The sequence below is a fragment of the Dryobates pubescens genome, chromosome 4 (assembly GCF_014839835.1).
Source record: "Dryobates pubescens isolate bDryPub1 chromosome 4, bDryPub1.pri, whole genome shotgun sequence".
NCBI classification, from domain to species: domain Eukaryota; kingdom Metazoa; phylum Chordata; class Aves; order Piciformes; family Picidae; genus Dryobates; species Dryobates pubescens.
This window is the reverse complement of record NC_071615.1, coordinates 15,741,731-15,757,084: the sequence shown is the minus strand read 5'-3', so window position 1 is coordinate 15,757,084 and position 15,354 is coordinate 15,741,731. Positions and strand designations below refer to the sequence as shown.

The following is a 15,354-nucleotide window of genomic DNA, read 5'->3' as shown; positions in this document are numbered from 1 at the left end:
TTAGGACCCCCAGGTCCTTTGCCCCTTCACTGCTCTCCAGCAGGTCAGTCCCCAACCTATACTAGTACATGGGGTTGCTCTTTCCCAGGTGCAAGACTCTACATTGGCCCTTGTTGAACTTCATTAAATTTCTCCCTGCCCGGCTCTCCAGCCTGTCCATGTCTTGCTGAATGGCAGCACAACCTTCTGGTGTGTCAGCCACTCCACCCAGTTTGGTGTTGTCAGCAAACTTGCTGACAATGCACTTAGTGCCCTCATTGAGGTTGTTGATGGATATATGGAACAGCACTGGTCCCAGTACTGACCCCTGAGGGACTCCAGTAGATACAGACCTCCAACTAGACTCTGTCCCATTGCCCACAACTCTCTGACTTCTTCCCTTCAACCAGTTCTCACTCCACCTCACTACCTGGTCATCCAGAACTATTTTAATTAGCAATGAGCTGCATTTATTTTCCCCAAGTTGAGTCTGTTTTGCTGTGACTGAAATTGCTAAGTTACTTCTCTATCTCAGCCCGTGATTTTTTCCATCTTACTTTCTTCTCTTGAGAAAGGCGAGTGACTGACTGACTGCATGGCAGTTTGACTGCTAGCCAAGGTTAACACATCATAGTATACTTTCAAAACAAGGTAAAGGAGACAGAAATCAGACTCCATTATGTTTGTGTATAAATGTATATATCCAAGAACATCCTTTCTTTTCTGCAGCAAAGGAGCTGTTGTTATTGCAGGGCACCTTTCATATCTTCCCTTCTCGCTTGAGAACTCCCCTTGTAGTGCTAGATGTACTGGTAAAGGAATTGGTGAATCCTTTAATGTGGGCATGCACATATAAGTACATGCCTTTTTTTTTAGTCTATTATAATATAAACTGGACATCTGTCTTTAATTTACCTGTAGTCTCTGTGAAGGGCCTCTGTTTTGTCCCAGAAGTACCTTTTTTACTCAACTAACAGATGTAGGCAGCGCCACTACAGGCAGCAGCAGAACTGTCGCCTTGGGGGCCTGACAGAGACATTTACTTGTTTCAGGTGGTTCAGACTCGAAGTGGAGGATGGATGATCAATGTTTCAACCATGTTTTTATCATTAAAGTCATTTACATTTAAGAAGACAATCTCTCCCTCAGCTGTTAATAATTTATCACAAGGAGGCAGTGTACTGGAGTATTGATTACATATCTGCTAGCTTTTGTGTAGCAAGCATCCCACTGGATTTAGCTGAGATTTCTTGGTATGAACTTTTCACACAAAGTTTGGTAGTTATTCTTCTCTCCTTCCCCTTTTCACCCTGTTAATTTTTTTCACAGTGTCAACTCACAAAACATCAGCACAACTGAGTAGCATGTGTCATTCTTCTCAGCTAATTTGGCTGAACAGATTGCTACCTGCATGGCATGTGCAGTAGAGACTTTCTTAGTCTGAAGCTTTCATTCCCAATGTGAAAAATGAAAGTTCTCCAACAACAGTTGTCTGTTGGCAGAAGCCAGGATAGACAGAATAGAAGCAGTCAAAGAAATCTTTGTGGAAAGGCGTGAGCAAAGTTGGAAGATACACGTATCAAGGTGTACAATAATTTACTGGCTGGTCAGTGGGCTCTATTTCCTAAATGCAGTATGTAATCAAGTCTTCTGAAACAAGGCAGTAAAAATTCATTTGTTGTCATTAAAGTTTACTTGACTTGAAGTTTGTTCTGTTTATCTTTTCAATCTGTAGGCAGATAACTATGCCTTGTCTTATACTTTTAAGCATTAGATATTTTTTTACTTGCAGTTCTTACTAATTCATTATGATCTGGCACAAGTAATGGATATTGTTAAATTGATTTACCTGATAGGGCTTTTTTTGGGGGGTGGGGTGGGGAGCAGAGTGGCTGTAATTCTGCAGGTAGAACCTAATGTAGGTAACATTCCTTAATATCTTTTTAATCTTATTGGTCCCAGGTCCCCTTTCAAGGTTTTTTTTTGGTTGCTTGTAGCAACAGAAAATATATTACATGGTTTTCTCTCTTCTTTTGATTCCATCCAAAGAAAAGTTGTCTTACAAAGTCAATGTGCAATTATTTTAGCTAAGAGAAAACCTGTAAAATTCTGAATTTCGTATTTTAATATTCTCATAACTGAGTTGGGTGTTAGAACCCCTAAGGAGATTATTTGTATTTTTGTTGTTTGAACATTGTCAATTAAATTGCCTTCTAATGTTTTGAAAATGTTGCTATGTGCCACATAGTTTAGGGCAGGTTTTGTCAGCATGAATTTCTACAGATGCTGGAGCATAAAGGGGCAACAGTAACATTGCATTGCAGCTCCCAGCAAAGGACATCAAAGCATTTCTCAAACGTTAATGAACAAGATCCAGCTAACACAAATGGTGAAATTAAGCAATGTTGAAACTGAACCAATTTCTAATTGCTAGAAAGCACTGGAAAAAAGCAGAAGGAATAATAGTAGGTATTTTCTATACAGCTTCAGCAACAGCAGCTGCTGTAGTTTGTGAATTAACTTTATATTCAACATTTTGTCATGTACATTAGGTGTTATAATGCATGAAATGAATACATAGTCACAAACCAGTAGCTGCAGTTCCAAGTAATGATCGACAACACCGCCTCTAGCTAGCTAACACTTTTCCCTGTAAAATATTTTCTGCATGACCACATCACATGGCAGCAGGCAGCACTGGAATTTATGAACTAGCTGGAGCTATCAGTGCTACTGAGGAAGCAATAGAGAAAGATGTATGTTTAAAAAAAAAAAAAGGGGGGGGGGGGTGGGAGAGAGGCTGGAGAAGGCTAAAGAAAAATAGCCAAGCAGAAAAAAGTTGTCAATATGTCATATAGACATGTTAAACTAGCAGCTTAATGGCAGTGCAAATTCATATCTGTGTCCTATTTTTAAAATTTTCAGCTTTTTCTAAATATAGCTTCCAGCTGAGTGTGTTTCTTGTAGCTATAAATAACTCAAAAAGACTGACACAGAATGAAAATTTCAGCTCTGTGTCAGGTTAGAGGCATGATTTGTTTGCATGACTGGGAGTTGGGAATGTTCAGATTCTTATCAGGTGAAGTTTTTTGATGAAGTCAAGTCAGCAAGTGTGATTCTCTTACAGAAAGACACTTCAACTTTTCTCTCAGGCTGCAGTAGGTTGAAATGACTCTTACTTTTCCTCCTATGAATGTTCATCTAGTGTTCCTCCCCTCATGCTGCTTACAATACTTATGTGCCATATGTACAAATGGATTGCAAATGAGGTACCTTATGTATATTAACTGAAAACCAACAAGAAAAACATATTGGTTTTTCGGTTTTTCCAGTCCTTAGTACATGTGTCACTATCCTGATGTTTGACTGTGCTCAAAAGCAGAACAGTTATGCAATTCAAGCACTTTTCAGATTTACAAAACCCAAGTAAACTGAAGTTCTTTAAATCTCTTTTTGGACATGACTAGGGCTTAATGAACATAGTGAAGTATTCACTGACATTAAACCTCCTCTCTAAATATCTCATCTGAGATTTTTTTCACCCATCTATATGTGGCTTGAATGCTTCCTGCCTCAAAGACAGTAGAATATTTTTAATGGAAAGCTGAAGGGTTCAACCATGGGGCTGAGTGATCCACCTTCTCTCTGATTGCTGTTACTTGGTATTTTGTTCATTTGAGCTCTGCTTGGAGAAGTGTAATTGAATATTGAAAGGTACATAAATATAAAAAGATTATATATATAAAATATATATTTATATATAAATTATATATATTATTACATATTTATATGTATATATTATATATATATATAAGTGTGTGAAGTTGGGAGTGCAGGTGACTCTGCTGTAAATATCATAAAGACAAGTAGTATTTCCAAATAATAGTCCTTTTGCACATGGCAGAGTTTCCTGTGCTTATCCCTTCCCCATTGTATTGTAGAAATTGGGAAAAGCAGCAGAGGTCAATGGAAACATGGATTTGAATAACTAAATCGAAGTAAGCTTCTGGAAGGGTCTCACAGTAGCTGTAGAAGATTAAAACTAAAGGTTGATTTCTCTTCTGGCTCTTTATATTAAGATATGTGCCTTAGCTTTGGCTAAGTCAGCCAAGTCCTAGAAAAGATGTTTCATGTGGGTCACATCGTTGCTAGGTTATAGGAATCTGTGCTAACTTGGGCTTGTCTCATTTTAATATGCTTGATCCAAACAGAGATAATTAAAAATAAATCTGAAGTTCCCTAATACCACTTAATATTGCATCTATACTTGTCATACAAATACAATGCCTGTCTCATTTTTTATTCAAATAGCAATCTATCAAAACTGTCTTTTGACAGGATTTTGACTACTTCTTACAGTAATAACTAATAGTTCTTTTTTGCTGTTTCCCGAGGGGAAAGAGTATGTATGTGTGCAGGGGGGAGCAAGGGTAGAAATACAGCAAATGATGTCTATTTTTACTCTTAAAATGACTCAGGAATTTAAAATCTGTCAATTTTCATGCCAGGTGACACTCTGGAAAGGCCATTCTGGTTCGCTTTTATTCTGTTTGTGCTTAGCTAAAGGGAAGCATAGGGACACTTTTTAAAAATAAAGATGCCCTTTTTTTAATTAATGTGTAATAAATCTTTTAAGAATAGATTAAATTATTGATATACGTTGCACTTAAATGGCTTTTAATAATTTTGTGCAGAAGTGATAATGGGTTGGGGAAAAAAGGGTTGGAAAGACTGATTGAAGAACTAAAAATAAATCAATCAATTGGTTCTGGTAATATGTCTCCTGTCCTCAGTGTGTGATGCTTCGTTTATGGCACCTTGAAGTCTCAAAAGCTGATTTATTCTTCCAGTAATCAGTGTTCTGATCCATTAATTTCTATAATGTAGAGAGATGTCACTGTTTTGTTTTTGTTCTGTTTTTTTTTTCCCATTAATGATTTGTGTTTTAAAATCACACATCTGTCAATCAAGACCAAACCAAGGATTTTAGAACAACTTCCTGAGTTGACTTAAGGATTATCACTGCATACAGCTGTTGCTATATATCATTATTCAGGGGAAAATTTTCATTACACTTTCTAGTTTAGGATTTTTTTTTTTGTCTACTGTGTAACCTAAACAGGTTTTTATTCATCTCTGATAATGGTTTTACTATTCACTAGGTTGATATTGTAATAGAACATGACAGGCTCAGATATATGCCACCACAAACAGATCCAGTTCTGAGGCAGAAGATACGTTGCATGAAGTGTAGTTTCTTAGATATTTGTAGTGGTTATCAGCATAAGAGAAAGAAATGTTTGTAAAAGATTGCATCTGAGTGTTAATGCAAACTACTCTGAAGCCAAAAGAAGTTTTAGCATTGAACTTAGTAATTTTTTTGCATCTGTCATGTCTCAACTTGTTGCTAAATCACTGAATGTAGTTATACTGGGGAAGAAAAACCCAATCAAACAAACAGAAGAAAAATCCAAACCAAAACAATTGTGTACTGTATAGGTACTACCTAAAGAGTTCAGGGGGAAAGAGTAAAAATATATGGTTTATAGCGTCTCTGTAATCAGTACAAGAATTATAATTCCAGTTTTATTAGCCCTTTTTTGGTATCATAGATTCTGAAAGCTTCTCCTAAGGGTGCCTAGTTTCTTGGCATTAAAATGTGAGGTCTAGGAGCTTGGGTGTCCTATCCAATATTAACATCTCTTCTCACATCAGAGTGTCTGTTGGCCTCTTTGAAAATCAAAATTTGAAGGTGGTAAAGCTTGAGAGAGACTCAGTGCTCATGGAGAAGTAAGGAGATGGTTCTGAGGTGGTGATATGCACTGAACGGTGTCTGTTTCTGATGACTTACATTCTGTGCTCAATGTCAGTGAGTAAAACTGATTCATAACCATATGGAATGACTGCAGGAAGGTTTGGGGCTGACAACGTGGGAGTTGTGTGCTTGAAGGTGATGATAAAACTGGCATGGGATAACGACATTGTCCATTGTCGATGAAAACAGATGTGTGATTATTTATTTTATTTATTTTTTTATTCATCCAAAACTAAGGGTTACAGACAACTTAAATCTCTGAAATTACATTAACTTCAATGTAATTACCCAGTATTAACTTCTATGTGTTTCCATTGTTTTTCTCCTTCACTCTGCTCTTGTCACTATCTCCCTCTGCTGTAAACACATCCAGGTCGATAAACACAATTCACACGAAGCCAGGTAGCTGTGAAATAAGTTGACTCTTGGGGATAGGAGATGGTTGTAGATATTTCTGGTATGTATCTGTAGTTTTGTCATGGGCTCTTACTTTCCAGAGCCCCATTGTGAGGAAAGGCTAGGGGGAACAGATCCACGCTGTATTTGGAAACGGTGCCAAAGTGGTGTGAGGGATGTGGTAGCTAGGATGTGCCACCCTGCTTAGGACCAGGGGATATGTAGCTGCCTGGTCCTGTTTTAAACCTGGCTCCAGTGCTGTAGTGGTACCTGAGGGGTTGGTTTGGTGGGGTGGGGTTGTGTTGTGTTTTGTTTTGTTTGTTTGTTGTGCTGCGCCAGGGGAGGTTTAGACTCGAAGTGAGGAGAAAGTTCTTCACTGAGCGAGTCGTTCATCATTGGAATGGGCTGCCCAGGGAGGTGGTGGAGTCACCGTCCCTGGAGGTGTTTAAGAGGAGATTGGATGTGGCACTTGGTGCCATGGTCTAGTCATGAGGTCTGTGGAGACAGGTTGGGCTCGATGATCCTTGGGGTCTCTTCCAACCTTAGTTATACTGTGATACTGTGTGTGGGGTTTTTTTGGTGGTGGTGTTCTGGTTTTGTTGGGGTTTTTCAGGGGGTTTGGTGGTGTGGTTATTGGTTGGTTGTTTTGTGGGTTTGGTTTGTTTGTGGGTGGGTTGGGTTGTTTTGTTTTTGTTGTTTGTTTTTTTTTTTTGGGGTTTTTTTTGTGGGTTTGGTTTTGTTTGTTTTGTTTTCCTGTTTTGTTGTTTGTGTTTTTTTCCCCTGGGTATATTGTGTAGAGTTTTGTGTAACTAAGCATGTATATTGACGTCCTTTTGTTTCTTTGATCATTCTTGGATACTTCAATAAATAGGGACTGACTTGTCTTGAGGCCTAGAACATGCACTGGTACAAATGACAAGTTTGCAAGTTAGAAATCCATTAATGTTCTAATATGTAATTATTGTTTTGGCTTCTTTTTGGCTGCCATCTTAATATTGAACTGAAATTAACAGAAAAATAAAAGGGAAGACACTAGTATTTGGGTTCATACAAGTGAAATGTGATTGTGATTTCTTACTGCTGTATTCACATTTCCAAAAAGGTTTTTGGCTTTTTTAGTTTGTGTTCTTTGACTTAAATAATTTGGTCTTAACATTGACCAAAGGAGGTGGTAATGGTTTAGATGGGGGATATTCTTTTGGCATCATTAAAGAAAAAAAGGTGTGGGGGGAGGGGAAGGAGAGAGTTGGGGGAAGGGAAAGTTAACTTAATATGGAAAAAATACTACAAAAGTAGCGCCACAGCATTTTTTCCAGTAAGCTTGGCACTCTTTGCTGAGTTTAGCACTATGCAGCCATTAGCAGGCTGGTCAATGCATTGCTTTATGAGGCAATTATTTCAGCATACTCTATTCAAAATACACATTAGAACTTAACCTTCTGAATCCTGAAGTAGCATTTTTATCACCCAACATTAGAAAAGAGTTGGAGTCAGCAATTTCCTCTTTCTTTTTATGATCTGGTATCATTAATAAAGCATCGGGCTGGTAGCTTCTTCCAGTTCTCCAGGATAATTTGTGACACAAAAGGTGCTGCTGTGATACAGTTGTCTGTTGACTTATTCAACAGCAGGGGAAACATAGACATTGTGTAAAAATAAAAATGAGTAAAGGGGGGATAAGAGTTCTTAGAACCTGTGGGACTGATACGCAGCATATTCAGCCTGCTGCTATTGGATATGCACAAGTAGAAATGGGAAGTTAATATGGAATTTCTAATTAGGGTCACATACTAATGAACTCCCTCTTCATGTTAGTTTTATGCCGCTTCAGAAATTTTTTATCATATGCTTAAAAATTTATGGCTAGAAACATTAATGAAAATGAAGCGTGAATTGGAAATTGTGCTATTATGGAGATGAGGATGGCCGTGGCTAGTCTGATTTCTAAGGAGGGATCCTTTTATTGCCATTTTTTTCTGAGGGATGAGGAATTATACAAGTAAAATTAATGACTAGACATATTCTTTGCCCTGCCTTGGCTGGCATTATTATATTTAAAGTTATAAAAGCTGGATTTAATAAAATTTTGAATTAATTATAAGGGGAATTTTAATCATAATTGGCAATCTTCTATATGAATAAAACCTGTAAATCAGCAGAGGAGCGAAATTAAGAAAGTGTATGTTTCTGTACGCCAATATACTGGTCAATGGTAGGCTGAACATGAGCTTGCAGTGTGCCCAGGTGGCCAAGAGGGCCAATGGCATCCTGGCCTGGATGAGGAATAGTATGGCCAGCAGGAGGAGGAAAGTCATTCCGCCTCTGCTCACTACACTGGTTAGGCCACACCTTGAGTCCTGTGTCCAGTTCTGGGCCCCTCAGTTCAGGAAGGATGTTGACTTGCTGGAACGTGTCCATAGAAGGACAACAAAGTTGGTGAGGGGTTTGGAGCACAGCCCTGTGAGGAGAGGCTGAGGGAGCTGGGGTTGCTTAACCTGGAGAAGAGAAGGCGCTGGGAAGACCTTCTTGCTGTCTACAACTACCTGAAGGGAGGTTGTAGCCAGGCGGGGGCTGGTCTCTTCTCCCAGGCAACCAGCACCGGAACAAGAGGACATAGTCTCAAGCTGCACCAGGGGAGGTTCAGACTGGATGTTAGGAGGAAATTCTACACAGAGTGATTGGCCATTAGAATGTGCTGCCCAGGGAGGTGGTGGAGTCACCGTCATTGGAGGTGTTTAGGAGGAGACTTGATAGGGCGCTTGGTTGCATGGTTTAGTTGATTAGGTGGTGTTGGATGATAGGTTGGACTTGATGATCTTGAAGGTCTCTTCCAACCTGGTTTATTCTGTTCTATACCTGTGTGTACCTTTTAAATGCACAGCTCTGTTTATAAACAGACACATTCCTACACAAATACAGGGACAGTGAATGGTTTTATACTGACTTTGCTGTTAAAGGCGGTGTCCTTTTTCTCGCTGTTTGACAACACAATTGCTCTCAAGTTTGTGGACGAATGTGTGGGTGTAAAATTTCCACAACTGGCATTTTTCGTCTCAGATATCTTATAAAAATCAATTGGGCTTGCTGTTTAAAATGTCAACCCCCAAACCACTACCTGTTGTATTGTTTCTTTCAGTGCCACTAAAATTATCATGCAATCTTGTATAAAATATATTGAAAACATCTGGTAGTCTGTCTCGTTGGAATTGCCTTTGGAAATAGTCTAGTAACTTTTGACAGCTTGGCTTTACAGGGATATTGATTTCACTGTGGCTTTATCATGGAAAACTGATGAATGGTCAAAAGCCAAAAGTGATGTAAAACCCAGTTTATAGTTTTTCTATGAAATGCATGTAATAAAATAAAGTAGGTTTATAAAACAGAGTAAGGTATGCCCTTGTGGCAGCATTAGAGGTAAAATAGAATTTTGCAGCATTTTTGTGTTGTGGATTACGTGGCCTAGGGACCCTAAAAAATAATTTCCAAGCTTGATAGAGATGGACAAAGAAAAGATCACACTCATTAAAAAAACCCAAAAACATACATTGGTAATAATTATGTGATATTTGTGAGAAGATGAGCTTGCATGGAGTACTGCTTTAGAGGTTTCCAAGTGTTTTCTTTTGAAATAGGCTATTAATTCTGTACAGAAACCAATATGGGGGGAAATATTGTTTCCTTAGTCCAGTAACAAGGAGAAGCAGAGAGAAGAAACACAAATAACTGAAGGGGCATGTAACATGGGAAACAGGAACTGCAATTTGGATGGGGAAATATCTTTTCTGTAGAGCTGAAGAACTGAAAAGGAAGAATTAGAAACAACATTGGCCATTTGCAGAGCACTGGCCACAATAAAAGAAAGTAAGGAAAATACAGAAAGCTAAATTGATTTCTATCTGGAGGAAGTAATTACTTCACTGGTCAATTAAATATCAACACAATGAGAAGGTGTTGAAGTAGAAACACTTTGTGTCAGTTCTGCAGAACAGTGCATTGCTGTGTGTATAAAATCCCCTGAGGGCTTGAGGTGTGTGTTAATGTACAGTCCAGTCGAGTCCTCTTCTGCAGGGAGGGGTTGAGAAGGGAGATGGTGCAGGATTCTTTCTGCAGCTCACTAAGGCCTGAAAACAAATGGCTTAATAAAAGGGCTATTTTAGTTATATAGAACAAAAAGAGAAATAGAGATAGTGGGATCTTACATATCTTACTGTGGTCAAAATGCTACATCTGTATTGTGTTGGATCCACCCCAGAAAGATGTCCCACAACACGTTTCACAGATCCTGCCTCTCTCTTTCAGACAGAGTGATTCCTTCCTGCTCAGTATTCCCTTTCATCAGTGCTCGATACCTGTCCCTATCCTTACTGCTTCTGATCTGCATTTGCATTAAACAGGACACTCATTAAATGAGTCTCTTGTCGAAGGCTGCCAAGGGAACTCAAGAGTTTGACTAGTGGAGTTATCACTAAACCCTTCTTTTATAACAGTATGGAGGAAGGCATAAACCATTTACAGACTTAAAGAACATTTTTTTTTTTTTTTTTTTTTTTTTAAATTGGGAAAAAGAGTGTTGCCTCCCCCCAAGGAAGCAGTCAGTTTTCATCCTGGGAAGCATGACAAGTAGAATTGTTAAAAAGAAACAGGAGCAGAACATGGATTCTTTTGCAAACTCCTCTTTCCTTTTGTTTTTGACTCTCGGCAATCACATGGGCACAGCCATCATGTATTAAATAAGCATAGGTAATTGAAACTAACAAATCAGTTTTAGGTTTGTTTGAGCTGTTTCAGGAATACAGAAGAAGATACCCCCTTGTTTGTATGGAATTGTGTTTCTAGGCTGAAGTCTAACAGAATGGGGTACAGTCAAAGCTTTTTATCTCAACGTGTGTACATTTTGTGTTACAAAATGAACAGAAGGCCCGTGGCGGAGGTGCCATATGCCATACTTGGACAAACAAAGGGGGAAGTTAATTCACCTTAACTAACAGAACTGAGATTCAGGATTCCCACACTCAGCTGTGAGAAGAATCTCACACTAGACTGTAAATGTATCCCTCTGCACATTACAAATTCCAACCCTTCTTTTAATTAATGTTGTTAAAATATCACTAGCATGAACTTGATTTTCCCTTTTTTTGCATTGCTTCTGCCTTTCTGTTTTCCCTTAAGAAATGGTTGCTCATAATTTCAACAAAATGCTGTTGAACTTTTGTAATCTGAGACATTTATGAACGCTGCAGTGTGAAAGCTGAAAAAAGTTGATGTGAAACATTACAGCACATCACTTGCTGAGGGAACTTAATAGGATTGCAAGCGTGCTCTTAATGGCTTTTACAAATGATGGTTTATTGTATGAAACTGCTGCTATAAAAAGTAAGGAATTAAAGAGAATGCATTAGACATAAAGGAGAAACCAAAAAATGAGCAAAGTTACAAGCCTGTCAGGGGTTTCTCTTGCACATTTTAATTTTGTTAGTAGGGTAAATAATTGCAAAGGTCTAAATTGTATAGAAGTTTGTAACATAAAAAATAGGATTAAAAAATTAGAGTGCAACTTCAAAACAGTCCTCAGTTGTAAATTGAGTAATTAGTCAACGTGGCTTACTATGTAACTGATGCTAGTTGTTGTTTTGCAAACTACAGAGTTAGACTGAAGCTGTTCTCTGAAGTCAAAATCACGTAGGAGTGTGGTCAATGCAAGTGAGGTCTTGCTGAGTGAGGATCAGCAGCAATTCAGCATGGATGCGATGATGATCCAAACCAACTGCTTTTGCTGTTGCATGTAGCTATGATGAATGACCCAGCTCTTCACATTACTGCCTATTTCAGAGGTACAGACATTGCAGTTTTGATTCTGCAGCATGAGCCAACAGGGTTGGAGACAAGTAGAAAACATACCTCAAGATGTCTTGATGTTTTTGTTTTAGCATCAGTTCATTTTTTTTCTCAGTTTGTGTGACAGGTCTATAGGATGCAGAAATTGCCTTTTTTTAAAGCTGAAGCTAACCAAGCCTTATGGTGGAGGAGTGTGAAAAGTTAATAGCTCTAAGTTAGCATTACTATTATGTGACACAGTCATGATTATGGGGTCAACGTTCCCTAGAGCGATTCTGTTTGGTGTTTTTTTTTCCTTCAGTCTTCTATTTATAAAGTAGAACAGGTGTTTAATGAGCTATCCTGTTTTGAATGGTTATTGTTTCCATTAGCTGAGAACTGATGGCTTAAAATGTGTTGGGCTTTTTTTTTAATGAACTTGCATCTTTTAGTTCAGAATTTTAAGAATTGCTATCTGAGAAGCTGTGCAGTAACTAATTGAGGAGAAAATGCTGGAAATGCCATTTCTAACCTGCAGCTAGTCGTGTATCGCTCTGCTCTCTTTTGCCAGCTAACATACATGCATGCACACACAGATCTGTACATATATAGTAGTCACATAAAAACAGTGGAAGAGATCAGCTTGTTATCTGAACAGATGTTATGCTTGACTGAATCATACAAACGACCTTTTAAGTATATGCTGGGCTACCTCACTACCAGCTTACAACCGCCACATGCTGCGTTACTCATTCCTTTCTAATTCAAAGTCAGGCTGCTCTGCAGCACCAATAGATTTTAAGTTTGGTTTGTGGTGTTGTTTTTTTAGGCTCATATTAAATAATGAATTTTCACAGTACATGCCATAAAATGAATTGGAAGATTTTGTGAGTGATTGGACTGCAAATCTGAAATGAGCCTCACTTTGTCACAGTTTCACTTCTTCCCACCAACTGTTCAAATGCCTAAGGTGCCAGAATGGATTAGGAAACCCTGTGAGAAAGGATGGCAGTTCTGCTGATGATAGTGAAAAGGCAACACTATTTTTTTCTGCTTTTAACTGAACACAGTGAGCACAGTGTGAAGCTTTACATTTTACAGTCTCAGCCTGGGCCATAAGAAGATTCTATTACAATGCATCAGTTACCTTTATGTTTATAATCAGAGCTAATGCTATAAAGTTATGTCCTGCAGGTATTTAACCCTGTTTTCAAGCATTTCATTTTGTTACACCTTCAGAAATGAAATAACTGACTAGTACTCAAGGACAGGAAAAAAAATAAAAATGAAGTGGTAGTATGCCTTTAAAATTACATTTTCATGACTGATAACTAGCAGTTTCACAAGAATACAGCCATGTTTTTAAAAATCCTTCCTTTGTTAGTCATAAACTCAGTTTATGTTCCCAAAGATGTTGTAGGAAACAGCTGTCGTTACAGTCTAAGTGCGCAGCAGGAGGCAGCTGACAGTGGCTCTTTTAATCATGTAGTCCTGGGACATAATGCTTCAGTTAATAACAGAAACTACCACTGACTTTGTTAGGGTTCTAGTTTGTCCCCAAAGTTTGTTTTCTTGAACTTTCATGGTTCTGAAAGAACTTTGAACAAACCAGCCTTTACCATAAACCTAGCAGCAGCCCCAGGGAAACATTCCCCATGCTGTTGTTAATTTTCAAAGGTAATGAAGAGCAGTTTCACTATTAATTGGTGGATTGGAGATAAACTGGTTAATCTTTCTATCCTAGCAGAAACTTAAGAATATGCCTAAGCCCAGGAAAGCCACAGATCTTGCTCTTATGAGGAAGATAGTGGTTTACATTAACATGACATACGACTCAAACCAACAGAAGGTCTTTCATTTTGTTGAACAGGATCATGATCATACAACTGCCCAAACATGATGATTTTCCCTCCCCTTCCCATCTTCCATCTGATTCTGGTAGGTTTCAGATTAATCCAGCTTTGCCTGACAGGCTCTTTCCATAGATCTGGCTTAAATGCCTTTCTGTGAGTATCGGAGTAGACATGTCAGCCAAGAATAATCAGAGCAGCACAATGCATGTGAGTTTCTTCATAGCTGGGTCACTGTTCCATGTGGTTGCAGAACCTTTTCCCTTGTAAGTAAATCTAGCACACACTGTGTGTGCTCATACAGGTTCATAGCTTCACTTCTCTTCAGCAAGGCTAACAGTTAATGTACATAAAGAGGTGAATTTGATGTATTGTTAGGTCCCTAAGTTACGAGTTGCTTAGCAGATCAGGTAGGAGGCATGAGAACAATAAAAGGGATTGTGTGTATATATCTATTTTGAAGTGAAGATGTTTTTCTTAGTAGAAATAGGATGTGTTATGTATTGCATGTGCTTCACATATATATAAATGTAATTAATTTTTAAAATAACTGTCCTGGGTTTACACAGCCCACTCTCAGAAGTCCCCCTCCCCCATACAGACAGGAAGGAAAGCAATACCAAGAGATACAGGGTTGAGATAAAGATCCAATGCTGAATGACCATACCTTATTTCACAGAAAATCACTGAAAAATGCAGAAGCAGTAGCAGAAGCCATTGATCTCTTCCCAACCCCTTACCTGCAGGGCCCCCAGCAGAAAAGCCCAACACGCCAAGCCCAGAAACTAGAAGCAACAAGAACAGGAAGCCTCTCCTGCTATAATCTGAACTTCAAGCCCCCTGACACTTTGCTTCAGCCAGCACTTTTATTGTGAAGCTGGCATGACATGGCATGATATTGAATAGCAGCAGCAGATTCAACTCAGCCCATGACAAAAACTTGTTATGTACTGTTAGAGGGAAATAAATCGTAACAGAGCCAACCACCCAAGAGGTGAGGCAGTTGTCACACCATATCCCCAGGTCCAACCAGTAACAAGGCTAAAGATTTATTCCAACATATGCACATACACTACCAGCATTTGTTTATGTACAGAATCACAGAATGTTAGGGGTTTGAAGGGACCTCCAGAGACAGAGTCCAAACACCCTTGCCAAAGCAGCATCCCCTAGGGCAGGCTACACAGGAATGCATCCAGGCAGGTTTTGGGAGCCTGCAGAGATCATAGATTGATGCTCGGAGCACTTAAATGACGATAGACAACACAAAGAGCCTCATTCTGCTCCACAGTTTGGATGGGTAGTATGGAATTTCACCAGTGAGAATGTGTGTGTGTACAAGTCGGATTCTTCAAGCAGCTGGGCTCAGACACATAATCACATGAAGGTCTCTTCCAGTGTAGTCTGGATATTAATGATCTCTGTCCCACATACATCATCCCAAGAGAGGTGACTTTATACTGTCTTTTGTGGGAAGCATCGTAACTTACCTGGTAATGC

General features: G+C 38.9%; 1 protein-coding gene across 29 annotated transcripts in view; it reads left to right on the top strand.

Moving 5' to 3' along the window:
- Nucleotides 1-15,354, top strand: part of RBFOX1 (RNA binding fox-1 homolog 1) — an 840,672-nt gene that overhangs the window by 400,449 nt on the left and 424,869 nt on the right. The window lies entirely within an intron of this gene.